This window comes from Hyla sarda, unplaced genomic scaffold (assembly GCF_029499605.1).
Source record: "Hyla sarda isolate aHylSar1 unplaced genomic scaffold, aHylSar1.hap1 scaffold_2279, whole genome shotgun sequence".
NCBI classification, from domain to species: domain Eukaryota; kingdom Metazoa; phylum Chordata; class Amphibia; order Anura; family Hylidae; genus Hyla; species Hyla sarda.
The window spans coordinates 1-20,526 of record NW_026608957.1 but is presented as its reverse complement, the minus strand read 5'-3'; the positions used below and the strand labels follow the sequence as shown (position 1 = coordinate 20,526).

General features: G+C 45.9%; 9 non-coding genes and 1 pseudogene across 9 annotated transcripts; all 10 read right to left on the bottom strand.

The window, feature by feature from the left end:
• Nucleotides 1–83: 83 nt before the first annotated feature.
• Nucleotides 84–274, bottom strand: LOC130321577 (U2 spliceosomal RNA). Its single transcript, XR_008867274.1, has one exon. It is a non-coding gene; the product is annotated as a U2 spliceosomal RNA (small nuclear RNA).
• A 2,070-nt stretch (nt 275–2,344) lies between these two features.
• LOC130321576 (U2 spliceosomal RNA) lies at nt 2,345–2,535 on the bottom strand. The gene has a single exon (XR_008867273.1). It is a non-coding gene; the product is annotated as a U2 spliceosomal RNA (small nuclear RNA).
• Nucleotides 2,536–4,603: 2,068 nt separating this feature from the next.
• Nucleotides 4,604–4,794, bottom strand: LOC130321575 (U2 spliceosomal RNA). The gene has a single exon (XR_008867272.1). It is a non-coding gene; the product is annotated as a U2 spliceosomal RNA (small nuclear RNA).
• A 2,058-nt stretch (nt 4,795–6,852) lies between these two features.
• On the bottom strand, nt 6,853–7,043 carry LOC130321574 (U2 spliceosomal RNA). Its single transcript, XR_008867271.1, has one exon. It is a non-coding gene; the product is annotated as a U2 spliceosomal RNA (small nuclear RNA).
• A 2,077-nt stretch (nt 7,044–9,120) lies between these two features.
• LOC130321595 (U2 spliceosomal RNA) lies at nt 9,121–9,311 on the bottom strand. Its single transcript, XR_008867289.1, has one exon. It is a non-coding gene; the product is annotated as a U2 spliceosomal RNA (small nuclear RNA).
• A 2,078-nt stretch (nt 9,312–11,389) lies between these two features.
• On the bottom strand, nt 11,390–11,580 carry LOC130321594 (U2 spliceosomal RNA). Its single transcript, XR_008867288.1, has one exon. It is a non-coding gene; the product is annotated as a U2 spliceosomal RNA (small nuclear RNA).
• Nucleotides 11,581–13,650: 2,070 nt separating this feature from the next.
• LOC130321593 (U2 spliceosomal RNA) lies at nt 13,651–13,841 on the bottom strand. The gene has a single exon (XR_008867287.1). It is a non-coding gene; the product is annotated as a U2 spliceosomal RNA (small nuclear RNA).
• Nucleotides 13,842–15,905: 2,064 nt separating this feature from the next.
• LOC130321585 (U2 spliceosomal RNA) lies at nt 15,906–16,096 on the bottom strand. Its single transcript, XR_008867281.1, has one exon. It is a non-coding gene; the product is annotated as a U2 spliceosomal RNA (small nuclear RNA).
• Nucleotides 16,097–18,160: 2,064 nt separating this feature from the next.
• Nucleotides 18,161–18,351, bottom strand: LOC130321573 (U2 spliceosomal RNA). The gene has a single exon (XR_008867270.1). It is a non-coding gene; the product is annotated as a U2 spliceosomal RNA (small nuclear RNA).
• A 2,071-nt stretch (nt 18,352–20,422) lies between these two features.
• Nucleotides 20,423–20,526, bottom strand: LOC130321591 (U2 spliceosomal RNA; annotated as a pseudogene; the record flags this gene model as incomplete).

Below are 20,526 nucleotides of genomic sequence, written 5' to 3'. Positions count from 1 at the left end.
CAAGGCCCACAGGGCTGGCTAGCTGGCTAGCCAGCAAGCAGGTAGCAATGAAAGTAGGAATCTTTCTTTTTAACCCTGTAAGGGGGTGGTGCACTGTACCCGAAGATACTGCCATATCGGGTCAATGCATAGGGCGACGGAAGCAAGCTTCGAAATCGGCCCCCGTTCTCAAAAATCCATTTAATATATGGTCCCCAGATAGGGGACGTATCAGATATTAAACTGATAAGAACAGATACTACACTTGATCTTAGCCAAAAGGCCGAGAAGCGATAACCGTGAAAGGGGCGGGCCCAACAAGGTCCCCTTCATGGGCACTATCACTGCTTGCTGTGAGGGAGGCTGCCAGACAATTTTCCATGCACACTCTGGGCTGGGGGGCAGTCAACCACCAGTACACACAGCAGAACCTAAACCCATACCATTATTGCTAAGCAGCAAGACAGGGGCCCATTGCACTCCCACGGGGCCTTTTTAAATGCAATCCATAACCCGGATTTGCCAGGAACCCTTCTTACTCCTCCTACTTGCATGTGACACTGGGCTTAGGATCTGCATAGGAAACACACACACAAGCACACACCTACCTTTGTTGCCTGCAGATGCCTCCTTGGCTGTCCCCAAACGGTATCAAACCAACACCCACGGGAAGCTGTAAGCATAGAGGACATGCCTGCACCCCATTGGACTTACCTGTGTGGGTTAAATCCGGGTTATTTGACAACCTATGGCGGTGATGGTTCTGCTCAGGCAGAGCAGTGCTGATGCTCCTCATAAAGCTGTCGCTGCTGTGAAGGTTCTAGGTGACATCACAAATCCCTATGGTTACATACACAACAAAGCTGGGTTGTTGTTGTTTACACTCTGCAAGGCCTGTGGAAGTGAGTGACATCATAGCACTGTAGTTCTGAGGGTTCTAGATGGATGCAACAATCTCCTGTTGCTTCTATGAAGGCCATAATAGACGACATCACCAAACAGCTCCATAGTCACATACACAGCAAAGGAGAGATGTTGTTTACACCTAGTGATGTCAGTGGTATTGAGTGACATCACAGCACAGTGCTAAGGCTCCTGGGCCTGGACACAGCAGCGGCTGCAATATCTCAACGGAGAATACGTTTATATATATGTGTGTGTGTGCGCGTATATATATATATATATATATATATATATATATATATATATATATATTCTCCGCCGAAATCACTTTTAAACCCATTTCCACCTTTTTTTCCCTTCTCTTCCTCTTACTTTTTTTTCACGTTTTTTTACGTTTTTCTCCTTTTCGCCTCTTTTCTGGGCGTATTATTCTTCTTTTTCTTCTTTTTTTTCGTCTAATGCATACCCCATCAGTGCAGCAATGCTTATTCAATACCGCCAGCAGATGGAGACACTGGGGGATAATTTTCTAAGGATTTATACTGATTTTTCCTGTCTGAATTTGTCGCACAGAAAGTTGCAGGCCAAATATGTGTGACATTTCTGCGACTTTAGCTTCTAGAGCATTTTTACAACATTATACATAGGTGCTGAATACATAAAAAGCGACTGTTCAGCGACAGACAAGTCGCATCGGCTGAAAGTAGGCAGAATGTCAGTCCATGTTGGAGCAGGTTTAGATACAGTCTAAAGTATAGATCTCAAAGTCTGTGCACAGAATTTAGCAAGGGCCTCGCACCTTCTGATGCATCAGGTAGGTGCACAATAGCATAGCCTAACCCTCTGTACTTTGGTCTATATTGATGCGGGACATAGACAGCCAGCTGATGACCAATCCATTAGTGCAATGGATGGCTGGAAGCATTTGTCTTTGCCTTTGCAATACCACAGAAGCAATGCATGGTCAATGTACAGCAATGACACACCTGTGTGAACAGCCAGGAGACCCCCCCCATGTTATGTTACATAGTTACATAGTTAGTACGGTCGAAAAAAGACATATGTCCATCAAGTTCAACCAGGGAATTAAGGGGTAGGGGTGTGGCGCGATATTGGGGAAGGGATGAGATTTTATATTTCTTCATAAGCATTAATCTTATTTTGTCAATTAGGAACATTCAGCACCCACCCGCTATCAAGGCAGCTGCCTATCATGTCATGCCCTACCTGCACAGGTGTGCTGGCTACTCAAATGATCCAATTAAGGAGGCCATTTAGTCAGCAGCAGCAGAAGTCCTGTGCCTGGACGCTCCAACAGCGGCCAGACACAAGCAGAAGCAGCAGCAGCAGCACCACCTTTTGTTTTTTGGCTGCAGCAGCAAGGCCCACAGGGCTGGCTAGCTGGCTAGCCAGCAAGCAGGTAGCAATGAAAGTAGGAATCTTTCTTTTTAACCCTGTAAGGGGGTGGTGCACTGTACCCGAAGATACTGCCATATCGGGTCAATGCATAGGGCGACGGAAGCAAGCTTCGAAATCGGCCCCCGTTCTCAAAAATCCATTTAATATATGGTCCCCAGATAGGGGACGTATCAGATATTAAACTGATAAGAACAGATACTACACTTGATCTTAGCCAAAAGGCCGAGAAGCGATAACCGTGAAAGGGGCGGGCCCAACAAGGTCCCCTTCATGGGCACTATCACTGCTTGCTGTCAGGGAGGCTGCCAGACAATTTTCCATGCACACTCTGGGCTGGGGGGCAGTCAACCACCAGTACACACAGCAGAACCTAAACCCATACCATTATTGCTAAGCAGCAAGACAGGGGCCCATTGCACTCCCACGGGGCCTTTTTAAATGCAATCCATAACCCGGATTTGCCAGGAACCCTTCTTACTCCTCCTACTTGCATGTGACACTGGGCTTAGGATCTGCATAGGAAACACACACACAAGCACACACCTACCTTTGTTGCCTGCAGATGCCTCCTTGGCTGTCCCCAAACGGTATCAAACCAACACCCACGGGAAGCTGTAAGCATAGAGGACATGCCTGCACCCCATTGGACTTACCTGTGTGGGTTAAATCCGGGTTATTTGACAACCTATGGCGGTGATGGTTCTGCTCAGGCAGAGCAGTGCTGATGCTCCTCATAAAGCTGTCGCTGCTGTGAAGGTTCTAGGTGACATCACAAATCCCTATGGTTACATACACAACAAAGCTGGGTTGTTGTTGTTTACACTCTGCAAGGCCTGTGGAAGTGAGTGACATCATAGCACTGTAGTTCTGAGGGTTCTAGATGGATGCAACAATCTCCTGTTGCTTCTATGAAGGCCATAATAGACGACATCACCAAACAGCTCCATAGTCACATACACAGCAAAGGAGAGATGTTGTTTACACCTAGTGATGTCAGTGGTATTGAGTGACATCACAGCACAGTGCTAAGGCTCCTGGGCCTGGACACAGCAGCGGCTGCAATATCTCAACGGAGAATACGTTTATATATATGTGTGTGTGTGCGCGTATATATATATATATATATATATATATATATATATATATATATTTCTCCGCCGAAATCACTTTTAAACCCATTTCCACCTTTTTTTCCCTTCTCTTCCTCTTACTTTTTTTTCACGTTTTTTTACGTTTTTCTCCTTTTCGCCTCTTTTCTGGGCGTATTATTCTTCTTTTTCTTCTTTTTTTTCGTCTAATGCATACCCCATCAGTGCAGCAATGCTTATTCAATACCGCCAGCAGATGGAGACACTGGGGGATAATTTTCTAAGGATTTATACTGATTTTTCCTGTCTGAATTTGTCGCACAGAAAGTTGCAGGCCAAATATGTGTGACATTTCTGCGACTTTAGCTTCTAGAGCATTTTTACAACATTATACATAGGTGCTGAATACATAAAAAGCGACTGTTCAGCGACAGACAAGTCGCATCGGCTGAAAGTAGGCCAGAATGTCAGTCCATGTTGGAGCAGGTTTAGATACAGTCTAAAGTATAGATCTCAAAGTCTGTGCACAGAATTTAGCAAGGGCCTCGCACCTTCTGATGCATCAGGTAGGTGCACAATAGCATAGCCTAACCCTCTGTACTTTGGTCTATATTGATGCGGGACATAGACAGCCAGCTGATGACCAATCCATTAGTGCAATGGATGGCTGGAAGCATTTGTCTTTGCCTTTGCAATACCACAGAAGCAATGCATGGTCAATGTACAACAATGACACACCTGTGTGAACAGCCAGGAGACCCCCCCCATGTTATGTTACATAGTTACATAGTTAGTACGGTCGAAAAAAGACATATGTCCATCAAGTTCAACCAGGGAATTAAGGGGTAGGGGTGTGGCGCGATATTGGGGAAGGGATGAGATTTTATATTTCTTCATAAGCATTAATCTTATTTTGTCAATTAGGAACATTCAGCACCCACCCGCTATCAAGGCAGCTGCCTATCATGTCATGCCCTACCTGCACAGGTGTGCTGGCTACTCAAATGATCCAATTAAGGAGGCCATTTAGTCAGCAGCAGCAGAAGTCCTGTGCCTAGACGCTCCAACAGCGGCCAGACACAAGCAGAAGCAGCAGCAGCAGCACCACCTTTTGTTTTTTGGCTGCAGCAGCAAGGCCCACAGGGCTGGCTAGCTGGCTAGCCAGCAAGCAGGTAGCAATGAAAGTAGGAATCTTTCTTTTTAACCCTGTAAGGGGGTGGTGCACTGTACCCGAAGATACTGCCATATCGGGTCAATGCATAGGGCGACGGAAGCAAGCTTCGAAATCGGCCCCCGTTCTCAAAAATCCATTTAATATATGGTCCCCAGATAGGGGACGTATCAGATATTAAACTGATAAGAACAGATACTACACTTGATCTTAGCCAAAAGGCCGAGAAGCGATAACCGTGAAAGGGGCGGGCCCAACAAGGTCCCCTTCATGGGCACTATCACTGCTTGCTGTCAGGGAGGCTGCCAGACAATTTTCCATGCACACTCTGGGCTGGGGGGCAGTCAACCACCAGTACACACAGCAGAACCTAAACCCATACCATTATTGCTAAGCAGCAAGACAGGGGCCCATTGCACTCCCACGGGGCCTTTTTAAATGCAATCCATAACCCGGATTTGCCAGGAACCCTTCTTACTCCTCCTACTTGCATGTGACACTGGGCTTAGGATCTGCATAGGAAACACACACACAAGCACACACCTACCTTTGTTGCCTGCAGATGCCTCCTTGGCTGTCCCCAAACGGTATCAAACCAACACCCACGGGAAGCTGTAAGCATAGAGGACATGCCTGCACCCCATTGGACTTACCTGTGTGGGTTAAATCCGGGTTATTTGACAACCTATGGCGGTGATGGTTCTGCTCAGGCAGAGCAGTGCTGATGCTCCTCATAAAGCTGTCGCTGCTGTGAAGGTTCTAGGTGACATCACAAATCCCTATGGTTACATACACAACAAAGCTGGGTTGTTGTTGTTTACACTCTGCAAGGCCTGTGGAAGTGAGTGACATCATAGCACTGTAGTTCTGAGGGTTCTAGATGGATGCAACAATCTCCTGTTGCTTCTATGAAGGCCATAATAGACGACATCACCAAACAGCTCCATAGTCACATACACAGCAAAGGAGAGATGTTGTTTACACCTAGTGATGTCAGTGGTATTGAGTGACATCACAGCACAGTGCTAAGGCTCCTGGGCCTGGACACAGCAGCGGCTGCAATATCTCAACGGAGAATACGTTTATATATATGTGTGTGTGTGCGCGTATATATATATATATATATATATATATATATATTTCTCCGCCGAAATCACTTTTAAACCCATTTCCACCTTTTTTTCCCTTCTCTTCCTCTTACTTTTTTTTCACGTTTTTTTACGTTTTTCTCCTTTTCGCCTCTTTTCTGGGCGTATTATTCTTCTTTTTCTTCTTTTTTTTCGTCTAATGCATACCCCATCAGTGCAGCAATGCTTATTCAATACCGCCAGCAGATGGAGACACTGGGGGATAATTTTCTAAGGATTTATACTGATTTTTCCTGTCTGAATTTGTCGCACAGAAAGTTGCAGGCCAAATATGTGTGACATTTCTGCGACTTTAGCTTCTAGAGCATTTTTACAACATTATACATAGGTGCTGAATACATAAAAAGCGACTGTTCAGCGACAGACAAGTCGCATCGGCTGAAAGTAGGCCAGAATGTCAGTCCATGTTGGAGCAGGTTTAGATACAGTCTAAAGTATAGATCTCAAAGTCTGTGCACAGAATTTAGCAAGGGCCTCGCACCTTCTGATGCATCAGGTAGGTGCACAATAGCATAGCCTAACCCTCTGTACTTTGGTCTATATTGATGCGGGACATAGACAGCCAGCTGATGACCAATCCATTAGTGCAATGGATGGCTGGAAGCATTTGTCTTTGCCTTTGCAATACCACAGAAGCAATGCATGGTCAATGTACAGCAATGACACACCTGTGTGAACAGCCAGGAGACCCCCCCCATGTTATGTTACATAGTTACATAGTTAGTACGGTCGAAAAAAGACATATGTCCATCAAGTTCAACCAGGGAATTAAGGGGTAGGGGTGTGGCGCGATATTGGGGAAGGGATGAGATTTTATATTTCTTCATAAGCATTAATCTTATTTTGTCAATTAGGAACATTCAGCACCCACCCGCTATCAAGGCAGCTGCCTATCATGTCATGCCCTACCTGCACAGGTGTGCTGGCTACTCAAATGATCCAATTAAGGAGGCCATTTAGTCAGCAGCAGCAGAAGTCCTGTGCCTGGACGCTCCAACAGCGGCCAGACACAAGCAGAAGCAGCAGCAGCAGCACCACCTTTTGTTTTTTGGCTGCAGCAGCAAGGCCCACAGGGCTGGCTAGCTGGCTAGCCAGCAAGCAGGTAGCAATGAAAGTAGGAATCTTTCTTTTTAACCCTGTAAGGGGGTGGTGCACTGTACCCGAAGATACTGCCATATCGGGTCAATGCATAGGGCGACGGAAGCAAGCTTCGAAATCGGCCCCCGTTCTCAAAAATCCATTTAATATATGGTCCCCAGATAGGGGACGTATCAGATATTAAACTGATAAGAACAGATACTACACTTGATCTTAGCCAAAAGGCCGAGAAGCGATAACCGTGAAAGGGGCGGGCCCAACAAGGTCCCCTTCATGGGCACTATCACTGCTTGCTGTCAGGGAGGCTGCCAGACAATTTTCCATGCACACTCTGGGCTGGGGGGCAGTCAACCACCAGTACACACAGCAGAACCTAAACCCATACCATTATTGCTAAGCAGCAAGACAGGGGCCCATTGCACTCCCACGGGGCCTTTTTAAATGCAATCCATAACCCGGATTTGCCAGGAACCCTTCTTACTCCTCCTACTTGCATGTGACACTGGGCTTAGGATCTGCATAGGAAACACACACACAAGCACACACCTACCTTTGTTGCCTGCAGATGCCTCCTTGGCTGTCCCCAAACGGTATCAAACCAACACCCACGGGAAGCTGTAAGCATAGAGGACATGCCTGCACCCCATTGGACTTACCTGTGTGGGTTAAATCCGGGTTATTTGACAACCTATGGCGGTGATGGTTCTGCTCAGGCAGAGCAGTGCTGATGCTCCTCATAAAGCTGTCGCTGCTGTGAAGGTTCTAGGTGACATCACAAATCCCTATGGTTACATACACAACAAAGCTGGGTTGTTGTTGTTTACACTCTGCAAGGCCTGTGGAAGTGAGTGACATCATAGCACTGTAGTTCTGAGGGTTCTAGATGGATGCAACAATCTCCTGTTGCTTCTATGAAGGCCATAATAGACGACATCACCAAACAGCTCCATAGTCACATACACAGCAAAGGAGAGATGTTGTTTACACCTAGTGATGTCAGTGGTATTGAGTGACATCACAGCACAGTGCTAAGGCTCCTGGGCCTGGACACAGCAGCGGCTGCAATATCTCAACGGAGAATACGTTTATATATATGTGTGTGTGTGCGCGTATATATATATATATATATATATATATATATATATATATATATATATATATCTCCGCCGAAATCACTTTTAAACCCATTTCCACCTTTTTTTCCCTTCTCTTCCTCTTACTTTTTTTTCACGTTTTTTTACGTTTTTCTCCTTTTCGCCTCTTTTCTGGGCGTATTATTCTTCTTTTTCTTCTTTTTTTTCGTCTAATGCATACCCCATCAGTGCAGCAATGCTTATTCAATACCGCCAGCAGATGGAGACACTGGGGGATAATTTTCTAAGGATTTATACTGATTTTTCCTGTCTGAATTTGTCGCACAGAAAGTTGCAGGCCAAATATGTGTGACATTTCTGCGACTTTAGCTTCTAGAGCATTTTTACAACATTATACATAGGTGCTGAATACATAAAAAGCGACTGTTCAGCGACAGACAAGTCGCATCGGCTGAAAGTAGGCCAGAATGTCAGTCCATGTTGGAGCAGGTTTAGATACAGTCTAAAGTATAGATCTCAAAGTCTGTGCACAGAATTTAGCAAGGGCCTCGCACCTTCTGATGCATCAGGTAGGTGCACAATAGCATAGCCTAACCCTCTGTACTTTGGTCTATATTGATGCGGGACATAGACAGCCAGCTGATGACCAATCCATTAGTGCAATGGATGGCTGGAAGCATTTGTCTTTGCCTTTGCAATACCACAGAAGCAATGCATGGTCAATGTACAGCAATGACACACCTGTGTGAACAGCCAGGAGACCCCCCCCATGTTATGTTACATAGTTACATAGTTAGTACGGTCGAAAAAAGACATATGTCCATCAAGTTCAACCAGGGAATTAAGGGGTAGGGGTGTGGCGCGATATTGGGGAAGGGATGAGATTTTATATTTCTTCATAAGCATTAATCTTATTTTGTCAATTAGGAACATTCAGCACCCACCCGCTATCAAGGCAGCTGCCTATCATGTCATGCCCTACCTGCACAGGTGTGCTGGCTACTCAAATGATCCAATTAAGGAGGCCATTTAGTCAGCAGCAGCAGAAGTCCTGTGCCTGGACGCTCCAACAGCGGCCAGACACAAGCAGAAGCAGCAGCAGCAGCAGCACCACCTTTTGTTTTTTGGCTGCAGCAGCAAGGCCCACAGGGCTGGCTAGCTGGCTAGCCAGCAAGCAGGTAGCAATGAAAGTAGGAATCTTTCTTTTTAACCCTGTAAGGGGGTGGTGCACTGTACCCGAAGATACTGCCATATCGGGTCAATGCATAGGGCGACGGAAGCAAGCTTCGAAATCGGCCCCCGTTCTCAAAAATCCATTTAATATATGGTCCCCAGATAGGGGACGTATCAGATATTAAACTGATAAGAACAGATACTACACTTGATCTTAGCCAAAAGGCCGAGAAGCGATAACCGTGAAAGGGGCGGGCCCAACAAGGTCCCCTTCATGGGCACTATCACTGCTTGCTGTCAGGGAGGCTGCCAGACAATTTTCCATGCACACTCTGGGCTGGGGGGCAGTCAACCACCAGTACACACAGCAGAACCTAAACCCATACCATTATTGCTAAGCAGCAAGACAGGGGCCCATTGCACTCCCACGGGGCCTTTTTAAATGCAATCCATAACCCGGATTTGCCAGGAACCCTTCTTACTCCTCCTACTTGCATGTGACACTGGGCTTAGGATCTGCATAGGAAACACACACACAAGCACACACCTACCTTTGTTGCCTGCAGATGCCTCCTTGGCTGTCCCCAAACGGTATCAAACCAACACCCACGGGAAGCTGTAAGCATAGAGGACATGCCTGCACCCCATTGGACTTACCTGTGTGGGTTAAATCCGGGTTATTTGACAACCTATGGCGGTGATGGTTCTGCTCAGGCAGAGCAGTGCTGATGCTCCTCATAAAGCTGTCGCTGCTGTGAAGGTTCTAGGTGACATCACAAATCCCTATGGTTACATACACAACAAAGCTGGGTTGTTGTTGTTTACACTCTGCAAGGCCTGTGGAAGTGAGTGACATCATAGCACTGTAGTTCTGAGGGTTCTAGATGGATGCAACAATCTCCTGTTGCTTCTATGAAGGCCATAATAGACGACATCACCAAACAGCTCCATAGTCACATACACAGCAAAGGAGAGATGTTGTTTACACCTAGTGATGTCAGTGGTATTGAGTGACATCACAGCACAGTGCTAAGGCTCCTGGGCCTGGACACAGCAGCGGCTGCAATATCTCAACGGAGAATACGTTTATATATATGTGTGTGTGTGCGCGTATATATATATATATATATATATATATATATATATATATATATATATATATTCTCCGCCGAAATCACTTTTAAACCCATTTCCACCTTTTTTTCCCTTCTCTTCCTCTTACTTTTTTTTCACGTTTTTTTACGTTTTTCTCCTTTTCGCCTCTTTTCTGGGCGTATTATTCTTCTTTTTCTTCTTTTTTTTCGTCTAATGCATACCCCATCAGTGCAGCAATGCTTATTCAATACCGCCAGCAGATGGAGACACTGGGGGATAATTTTCTAAGGATTTATACTGATTTTTCCTGTCTGAATTTGTCGCACAGAAAGTTGCAGGCCAAATATGTGTGACATTTCTGCGACTTTAGCTTCTAGAGCATTTTTACAACATTATACATAGGTGCTGAATACATAAAAAGCGACTGTTCAGCGACAGACAAGTCGCATCGGCTGAAAGTAGGCCAGAATGTCAGTCCATGTTGGAGCAGGTTTAGATACAGTCTAAAGTATAGATCTCAAAGTCTGTGCACAGAATTTAGCAAGGGCCTCGCACCTTCTGATGCATCAGGTAGGTGCACAATAGCATAGCCTAACCCTCTGTACTTTGGTCTATATTGATGCGGGACATAGACAGCCAGCTGATGACCAATCCATTAGTGCAATGGATGGCTGGAAGCATTTGTCTTTGCCTTTGCAATACCACAGAAGCAATGCATGGTCAATGTACAGCAATGACACACCTGTGTGAACAGCCAGGAGACCCCCCCCATGTTATGTTACATAGTTACATAGTTAGTACGGTCGAAAAAAGACATATGTCCATCAAGTTCAACCAGGGAATTAAGGGGTAGGGGTGTGGCGCGATATTGGGGAAGGGATGAGATTTTATATTTCTTCATAAGCATTAATCTTATTTTGTCAATTAGGAACATTCAGCACCCACCCGCTATCAAGGCAGCTGCCTATCATGTCATGCCCTACCTGCACAGGTGTGCTGGCTACTCAAATGATCCAATTAAGGAGGCCATTTAGTCAGCAGCAGCAGAAGTCCTGTGCCTGGATGCTCCAACAGCGGCCAGACACAAGCAGAAGCAGCAGCAGCAGCACCACCTTTTGTTTTTTGGCTGCAGCAGCAGCAAGGCCCACAGGGCTGGCTAGCTGGCTAGCCAGCAAGCAGGTAGCAATGAAAGTAGGAATCTTTCTTTTTAACCCTGTAAGGGGGTGGTGCACTGTACCCGAAGATACTGCCATATCGGGTCAATGCATAGGGCGACGGAAGCAAGCTTCGAAATCGGCCCCCGTTCTCAAAAATCCATTTAATATATGGTCCCCAGATAGGGGACGTATCAGATATTAAACTGATAAGAACAGATACTACACTTGATCTTAGCCAAAAGGCCGAGAAGCGATAACCGTGAAAGGGGCGGGCCCAACAAGGTCCCCTTCATGGGCACTATCACTGCTTGCTGTCAGGGAGGCTGCCAGACAATTTTCCATGCACACTCTGGGCTGGGGGGCAGTCAACCACCAGTACACACAGCAGAACCTAAACCCATACCATTATTGCTAAGCAGCAAGACAGGGGCCCATTGCACTCCCACGGGGCCTTTTTAAATGCAATCCATAACCCGGATTTGCCAGGAACCCTTCTTACTCCTCCTACTTGCATGTGACACTGGGCTTAGGATCTGCATAGGAAACACACACACAAGCACACACCTACCTTTGTTGCCTGCAGATGCCTCCTTGGCTGTCCCCAAACGGTATCAAACCAACACCCACGGGAAGCTGTAAGCATAGAGGACATGCCTGCACCCCATTGGACTTACCTGTGTGGGTTAAATCCGGGTTATTTGACAACCTATGGCGGTGATGGTTCTGCTCAGGCAGAGCAGTGCTGATGCTCCTCATAAAGCTGTCGCTGCTGTGAAGGTTCTAGGTGACATCACAAATCCCTATGGTTACATACACAACAAAGCTGGGTTGTTGTTGTTTACACTCTGCAAGGCCTGTGGAAGTGAGTGACATCATAGCACTGTAGTTCTGAGGGTTCTAGATGGATGCAACAATCTCCTGTTGCTTCTATGAAGGCCATAATAGACGACATCACCAAACAGCTCCATAGTCACATACACAGCAAAGGAGAGATGTTGTTTACACCTAGTGATGTCAGTGGTATTGAGTGACATCACAGCACAGTGCTAAGGCTCCTGGGCCTGGACACAGCAGCGGCTGCAATATCTCAACGGAGAATACGTTTATATATATGTGTGTGTGTGCGCGTATATATATATATATATATATATATATATATATATATATATATATTTCTCCGCCGAAATCACTTTTAAACCCATTTCCACCTTTTTTTCCCTTCTCTTCCTCTTACTTTTTTTTCACGTTTTTTTACGTTTTTCTCCTTTTCGCCTCTTTTCTGGGCGTATTATTCTTCTTTTTCTTCTTTTTTTTCGTCTAATGCATACCCCATCAGTGCAGCAATGCTTATTCAATACCGCCAGCAGATGGAGACACTGGGGGATAATTTTCTAAGGATTTATACTGATTTTTCCTGTCTGAATTTGTCGCACAGAAAGTTGCAGGCCAAATATGTGTGACATTTCTGCGACTTTAGCTTCTAGAGCATTTTTACAACATTATACATAGGTGCTGAATACATAAAAAGCGACTGTTCAGCGACAGACAAGTCGCATCGGCTGAAAGTAGGCCAGAATGTCAGTCCATGTTGGAGCAGGTTTAGATACAGTCTAAAGTATAGATCTCAAAGTCTGTGCACAGAATTTAGCAAGGGCCTCGCACCTTCTGATGCATCAGGTAGGTGCACAATAGCATAGCCTAACCCTCTGTACTTTGGTCTATATTGATGCGGGACATAGACAGCCAGCTGATGACCAATCCATTAGTGCAATGGATGGCTGGAAGCATTTGTCTTTGCCTTTGCAATACCACAGAAGCAATGCATGGTCAATGTACAGCAATGACACACCTGTGTGAACAGCCAGGAGACCCCCCCCATGTTATGTTACATAGTTACATAGTTAGTACGGTCGAAAAAAGACATATGTCCATCAAGTTCAACCAGGGAATTAAGGGGTAGGGGTGTGGCGCGATATTGGGGAAGGGATGAGATTTTATATTTCTTCATAAGCATTAATCTTATTTTGTCAATTAGGAACATTCAGCACCCACCCGCTATCAAGGCAGCTGCCTATCATGTCATGCCCTACCTGCACAGGTGTGCTGGCTACTCAAATGATCCAATTAAGGAGGCCATTTAGTCAGCAGCAGCAGAAGTCCTGTGCCTGGACGCTCCAACAGCGGCCAGACACAAGCAGAAGCAGCAGCAGCAGCACCACCTTTTGTTTTTTGGCTGCAGCAGCAAGGCCCACAGGGCTGGCTAGCTGGCTAGCCAGCAAGCAGGTAGCAATGAAAGTAGGAATCTTTCTTTTTAACCCTGTAAGGGGGTGGTGCACTGTACCCGAAGATACTGCCATATCGGGTCAATGCATAGGGCGACGGAAGCAAGCTTCGAAATCGGCCCCCGTTCTCAAAAATCCATTTAATATATGGTCCCCAGATAGGGGACGTATCAGATATTAAACTGATAAGAACAGATACTACACTTGATCTTAGCCAAAAGGCCGAGAAGCGATAACCGTGAAAGGGGCGGGCCCAACAAGGTCCCCTTCATGGGCACTATCACTGCTTGCTGTCAGGGAGGCTGCCAGACAATTTTCCATGCACACTCTGGGCTGGGGGGCAGTCAACCACCAGTACACACAGCAGAACCTAAACCCATACCATTATTGCTAAGCAGCAAGACAGGGGCCCATTGCACTCCCACGGGGCCTTTTTAAATGCAATCCATAACCCGGATTTGCCAGGAACCCTTCTTACTCCTCCTACTTGCATGTGACACTGGGCTTAGGATCTGCATAGGAAACACACACACAAGCACACACCTACCTTTGTTGCCTGCAGATGCCTCCTTGGCTGTCCCCAAACGGTATCAAACCAACACCCACGGGAAGCTGTAAGCATAGAGGACATGCCTGCACCCCATTGGACTTACCTGTGTGGGTTAAATCCGGGTTATTTGACAACCTATGGCGGTGATGGTTCTGCTCAGGCAGAGCAGTGCTGATGCTCCTCATAAAGCTGTCGCTGCTGTGAAGGTTCTAGGTGACATCACAAATCCCTATGGTTACATACACAACAAAGCTGGGTTGTTGTTGTTTACACTCTGCAAGGCCTGTGGAAGTGAGTGACATCATAGCACTGTAGTTCTGAGGGTTCTAGATGGATGCAACAATCTCCTGTTGCTTCTATGAAGGCCATAATAGACGACATCACCAAACAGCTCCATAGTCACATACACAGCAAAGGAGAGATGTTGTTTACACCTAGTGATGTCAGTGGTATTGAGTGACATCACAGCACAGTGCTAAGGCTCCTGGGCCTGGACACAGCAGCGGCTGCAATATCTCAACGGAGAATACGTTTATATATATGTGTGTGTGTGCGCGTATATATATATATATATATATATATATATATATATATATTTCTCCGCCGAAATCACTTTTAAACCCATTTCCACCTTTTTTTCCCTTCTCTTCCTCTTACTTTTTTTTCACGTTTTTTTACGTTTTTCTCCTTTTCGCCTCTTTTCTGGGCGTATTATTCTTCTTTTTCTTCTTTTTTTTCGTCTAATGCATACCCCATCAGTGCAGCAATGCTTATTCAATACCGCCAGCAGATGGAGACACTGGGGGATAATTTTCTAAGGATTTATACTGATTTTTCCTGTCTGAATTTGTCGCACAGAAAGTTGCAGGCCAAATATGTGTGACATTTCTGCGACTTTAGCTTCTAGAGCATTTTTACAACATTATACATAGGTGCTGAATACATAAAAAGCGACTGTTCAGCGACAGACAAGTCGCATCGGCTGAAAGTAGGCCAGAATGTCAGTCCATGTTGGAGCAGGTTTAGATACAGTCTAAAGTATAGATCTCAAAGTCTGTGCACAGAATTTAGCAAGGGCCTCGCACCTTCTGATGCATCAGGTAGGTGCACAATAGCATAGCCTAACCCTCTGTACTTTGGTCTATATTGATGCGGGACATAGACAGCCAGCTGATGACCAATCCATTAGTGCAATGGATGGCTGGAAGCATTTGTCTTTGCCTTTGCGATACCACAGAAGCAATGCATGGTCAATGTACAGCAATGACACACCTGTGTGAACAGCCAGGAGACCCCCCCCATGTTATGTTACATAGTTACATAGTTAGTACGGTCGAAAAAAGACATATGTCCATCAAGTTCAACCAGGGAATTAAGGGGTAGGGGTGTGGCGCGATATTGGGGAAGGGATGAGATTTTATATTTCTTCATAAGCATTAATCTTATTTTGTCAATTAGGAACATTCAGCACCCACCCGCTATCAAGGCAGCTGCCTATCATGTCATGCCCTACCTGCACAGGTGTGCTGGCTACTCAAATGATCCAATTAAGGAGGCCATTTAGTCAGCAGCAGCAGAAGTCCTGTGCCTGGACGCTCCAACAGCGGCCAGACACAAGCAGAAGCAGCAGCAGCAGCACCACCTTTTGTTTTTTGGCTGCAGCAGCAAGGCCCACAGGGCTGGCTAGCTGGCTAGCCAGCAAGCAGGTAGCAATGAAAGTAGGAATCTTTCTTTTTAACCCTGTAAGGGGGTGGTGCACTGTACCCGAAGATACTGCCATATCGGGTCAATGCATAGGGCGACGGAAGCAAGCTTCGAAATCGGCCCCCGTTCTCAAAAATCCATTTAATATATGGTCCCCAGATAGGGGACGTATCAGATATTAAACTGATAAGAACAGATACTACACTTGATCTTAGCCAAAAGGCCGAGAAGCGATAACCGTGAAAGGGGCGGGCCCAACAAGGTCCCCTTCATGGGCACTATCACTGCTTGCTGTCAGGGAGGCTGCCAGACAATTTTCCATGCACACTCTGGGCTGGGGGGCAGTCAACCACCAGTACACACAGCAGAACCTAAACCCATACCATTATTGCTAAGCAGCAAGACAGGGGCCCATTGCACTCCCACGGGGCCTTTTTAAATGCAATCCATAACCCGGATTTGCCAGGAACCCTTCTTACTCCTCCTACTTGCATGTGACACTGGGCTTAGGATCTGCATAGGAAACACACACACAAGCACACACCTACCTTTGTTGCCTGCAGATGCCTCCTTGGCTGTCCCCAAACGGTATCAAACCAACACCCACGGGAAGCTGTAAGCATAGAGGACATGCCTGCACCCCATTGGACTTACCTGTGTGGGTTAAATCCGGGTTATTTGACAACCTATGGCGGTGATGGTTCTGCTCAGGCAGAGCAGTGCTGATGCTCCTCATAAAGCTGTCGCTGCTGTGAAGGTTCTAGGTGACATCACAAATCCCTATGGTTACATACACAACAAAGCTGGGTTGTTGTTGTTTACACTCTGCAAGGCCTGTGGAAGTGAGTGACATCATAGCACTGTAGTTCTGAGGGTTCTAGATGGATGCAACAATCTCCTGTTGCTTCTATGAAGGCCATAATAGACGACATCACCAAACAGCTCCATAGTCACATACACAGCAAAGGAGAGATGTTGTTTACACCTAGTGATGTCAGTGGTATTGAGTGACATCACAGCACAGTGCTAAGGCTCCTGGGCCTGGACACAGCAGCGGCTGCAATATCTCAACGGAGAATACGTTTATATATATGTGTGTGTGTGCGCGTATATATATATATATATATATATATATATATATATATATTTCTCCGCCGAAATCACTTTTAAACCCATTTCCACCTTTTTTTCCCTTCTCTTCCTCTTACTTTTTTTTCACGTTTTTTTACGTTTTTCTCCTTTTCGCCTCTTTTCTGGGCGTATTATTCTTCTTTTTCTTCTTTTTTTTCGTCTAATGCATACCCCATCAGTGCAGCAATGCTTATTCAATACCGCCAGCAGATGGAGACACTGGGGGATAATTTTCTAAGGATTTATACTGATTTTTCCTGTCTGAATTTGTCGCACAGAAAGTTGCAGGCCAAATATGTGTGACATTTCTGCGACTTTAGCTTCTAGAGCATTTTTACAACATTATACATAGGTGCTGAATACATAAAAAGCGACTGTTCAGCGACAGACAAGTCGCATCGGCTGAAAGTAGGCCAGAATGTCAGTCCATGTTGGAGCAGGTTTAGATACAGTCTAAAGTATAGATCTCAAAGTCTGTGCACAGAATTTAGCAAGGGCCTCGCACCTTCTGATGCATCAGGTAGGTGCACAATAGCATAGCCTAACCCTCTGTACTTTGGTCTATATTGATGCGGGACATAGACAGCCAGCTGATGACCAATCCATTAGTGCAATGGATGGCTGGAAGCATTTGTCTTTGCCTTTGCAATACCACAGAAGCAATGCATGGTCAATGTACAGCAATGACACACCTGTGTGAACAGCCAGGAGACCCCCCCCATGTTATGTTACATAGTTACATAGTTAGTACGGTCGAAAAAAGACATATGTCCATCAAGTTCAACCAGGGAATTAAGGGGTAGGGGTGTGGCGCGATATTGGGGAAGGGATGAGATTTTATATTTCTTCATAAGCATTAATCTTATTTTGTCAATTAGGAACATTCAGCACCCACCCGCTATCAAGGCAGCTGCCTATCATGTCATGCCCTACCTGCACAGGTGTGCTGGCTACTCAAATGATCCAATTAAGGAGGCCATTTAGTCAGCAGCAGCAGAAGTCCTGTGCCTGGACGCTCCAACAGCGGCCAGACACAAGCAGAAGCAGCAGCAGCAGCACCACCTTTTGTTTTTTGGCTGCAGCAGCAAGGCCCACAGGGCTGGCTAGCTGGCTAGCCAGCAAGCAGGTAGCAATGAAAGTAGGAATCTTTCTTTTTAACCCTGTAAGGGGGTGGTGCACTGTACCCGAAGATACTGCCATATCGGGTCAATGCATAGGGCGACGGAAGCAAGCTTCGAAATCGGCCCCCGTTCTCAAAAATCCATTTAATATATGGTCCCCAGATAGGGGACGTATCAGATATTAAACTGATAAGAACAGATACTACACTTGATCTTAGCCAAAAGGCCGAGAAGCGATAACCGTGAAAGGGGCGGGCCCAACAAGGTCCCCTTCATGGGCACTATCACTGCTTGCTGTCAGGGAGGCTGCCAGACAATTTTCCATGCACACTCTGGGCTGGGGGGCAGTCAACCACCAGTACACACAGCAGAACCTAAACCCATACCATTATTGCTAAGCAGCAAGACAGGGGCCCATTGCACTCCCACGGGGCCTTTTTAAATGCAATCCATAACCCGGATTTGCCAGGAACCCTTCTTACTCCTCCTACTTGCATGTGACACTGGGCTTAGGATCTGCATAGGAAACACACACACAAGCACACACCTACCTTTGTTGCCTGCAGATGCCTCCTTGGCTGTCCCCAAACGGTATCAAACCAACACCCACGGGAAGCTGTAAGCATAGAGGACATGCCTGCACCCCATTGGACTTACCTGTGTGGGTTAAATCCGGGTTATTTGACAACCTATGGCGGTGATGGTTCTGCTCAGGCAGAGCAGTGCTGATGCTCCTCATAAAGCTGTCGCTGCTGTGAAGGTTCTAGGTGACATCACAAATCCCTATGGTTACATACACAACAAAGCTGGGTTGTTGTTGTTTACACTCTGCAAGGCCTGTGGAAGTGAGTGACATCATAGCACTGTAGTTCTGAGGGTTCAAGATGGATGCAACAATCTCCTGTTGCTTCTATGAAGGCCGTAATAGACGACATCACCAAACAGCTCCATAGTCACATACACAGCAAAGGAGAGATGTTGTTTACACCTAGTGATGTCAGTGGTATTGAGTGACATCACAGCACAGTGCTAAGGCTCCTGGGCCTGGACACAGCAGCGGCTGCAATATCTCAACGGAGAATACGTTTATATATATGTGTGTGTGTGCGCGTATATATATATATATATATATATATATATATATATATATATATATTTCTCCGCCGAAATCACTTTTAAACCCATTTCCACCTTTTTTTCCCTTCTCTTCCTCTTACTTTTTTTTCACGTTTTTTTACGTTTTTCTCCTTTTCGCCTCTTTTCTGGGCGTATTATTCTTCTTTTTCTTCTTTTTTTTCGTCTAATGCATACCCCATCAGTGCAGCAATGCTTATTCAATACCGCCAGCAGATGGAGACACTGGGGGATAATTTTCTAAGGATTTATACTGATTTTTCCTGTCTGAATTTGTCGCACAGAAAGTTGCAGGCCAAATATGTGTGACATTTCTGCGACTTTAGCTTCTAGAGCATTTTTACAACATTATACATAGGTGCTGAATACATAAAAAGCGACTGTTCAGCGACAGACAAGTCGCATCGGCTGAAAGTAGGCCAGAATGTCAGTCCATGTTGGAGCAGGTTTAGATACAGTCTAAAGTATAGATCTCAAAGTCTGTGCACAGAATTTAGCAAGGGCCTCGCACCTTCTGATGCATCAGGTAGGTGCACAATAGCATAGCCTAACCCTCTGTACTTTGGTCTATATTGATGCGGGACATAGACAGCCAGCTGATGACCAATCCATTAGTGCAATGGATGGCTGGAAGCATTTGTCTTTGCCTTTGCAATACCACAGAAGCAATGCATGGTCAATGTACAGCAATGACACACCTGTGTGAACAGCCAGGAGACCCCCCCCCATGTTATGTTACATAGTTACATAGTTAGTACGGTCGAAAAAAGACATATGTCCATCAAGTTCAACCAGGGAATTAAGGGGTAGGGGTGTGGCGCGATATTGGGGAAGGGATGAGATTTTATATTTCTTCATAAGCATTAATCTTATTTTGTCAATTAGGAACATTCAGCACCCACCCGCTATCAAGGCAGCTGCCTATCATGTCATGCCCTACCTGCACAGGTGTGCTGGCTACTCAAATGATCCAATTAAGGAGGCCATTTAGTCAGCAGCAGCAGAAGTCCTGTGCCTGGACGCTCCAACAGCGGCCAGACACAAGCAGAAGCAGCAGCAGCAGCACCACCTTTTGTTTTTTGGCTGCAGCAGCAAGGCCCACAGGGCTGGCTAGCTGGCTAGCCAGCAAGCAGGTAGCAATGAAAGTAGGAATCTTTCTTTTTAACCCTGTAAGGGGGTGGTGCACTGTACCCGAAGATACTGCCATATCGGGTCAATGCATAGGGCGACGGAAGCAAGCTTCGAAATCGGCCCCCGTTCTCAAAAATCCATTTAATAT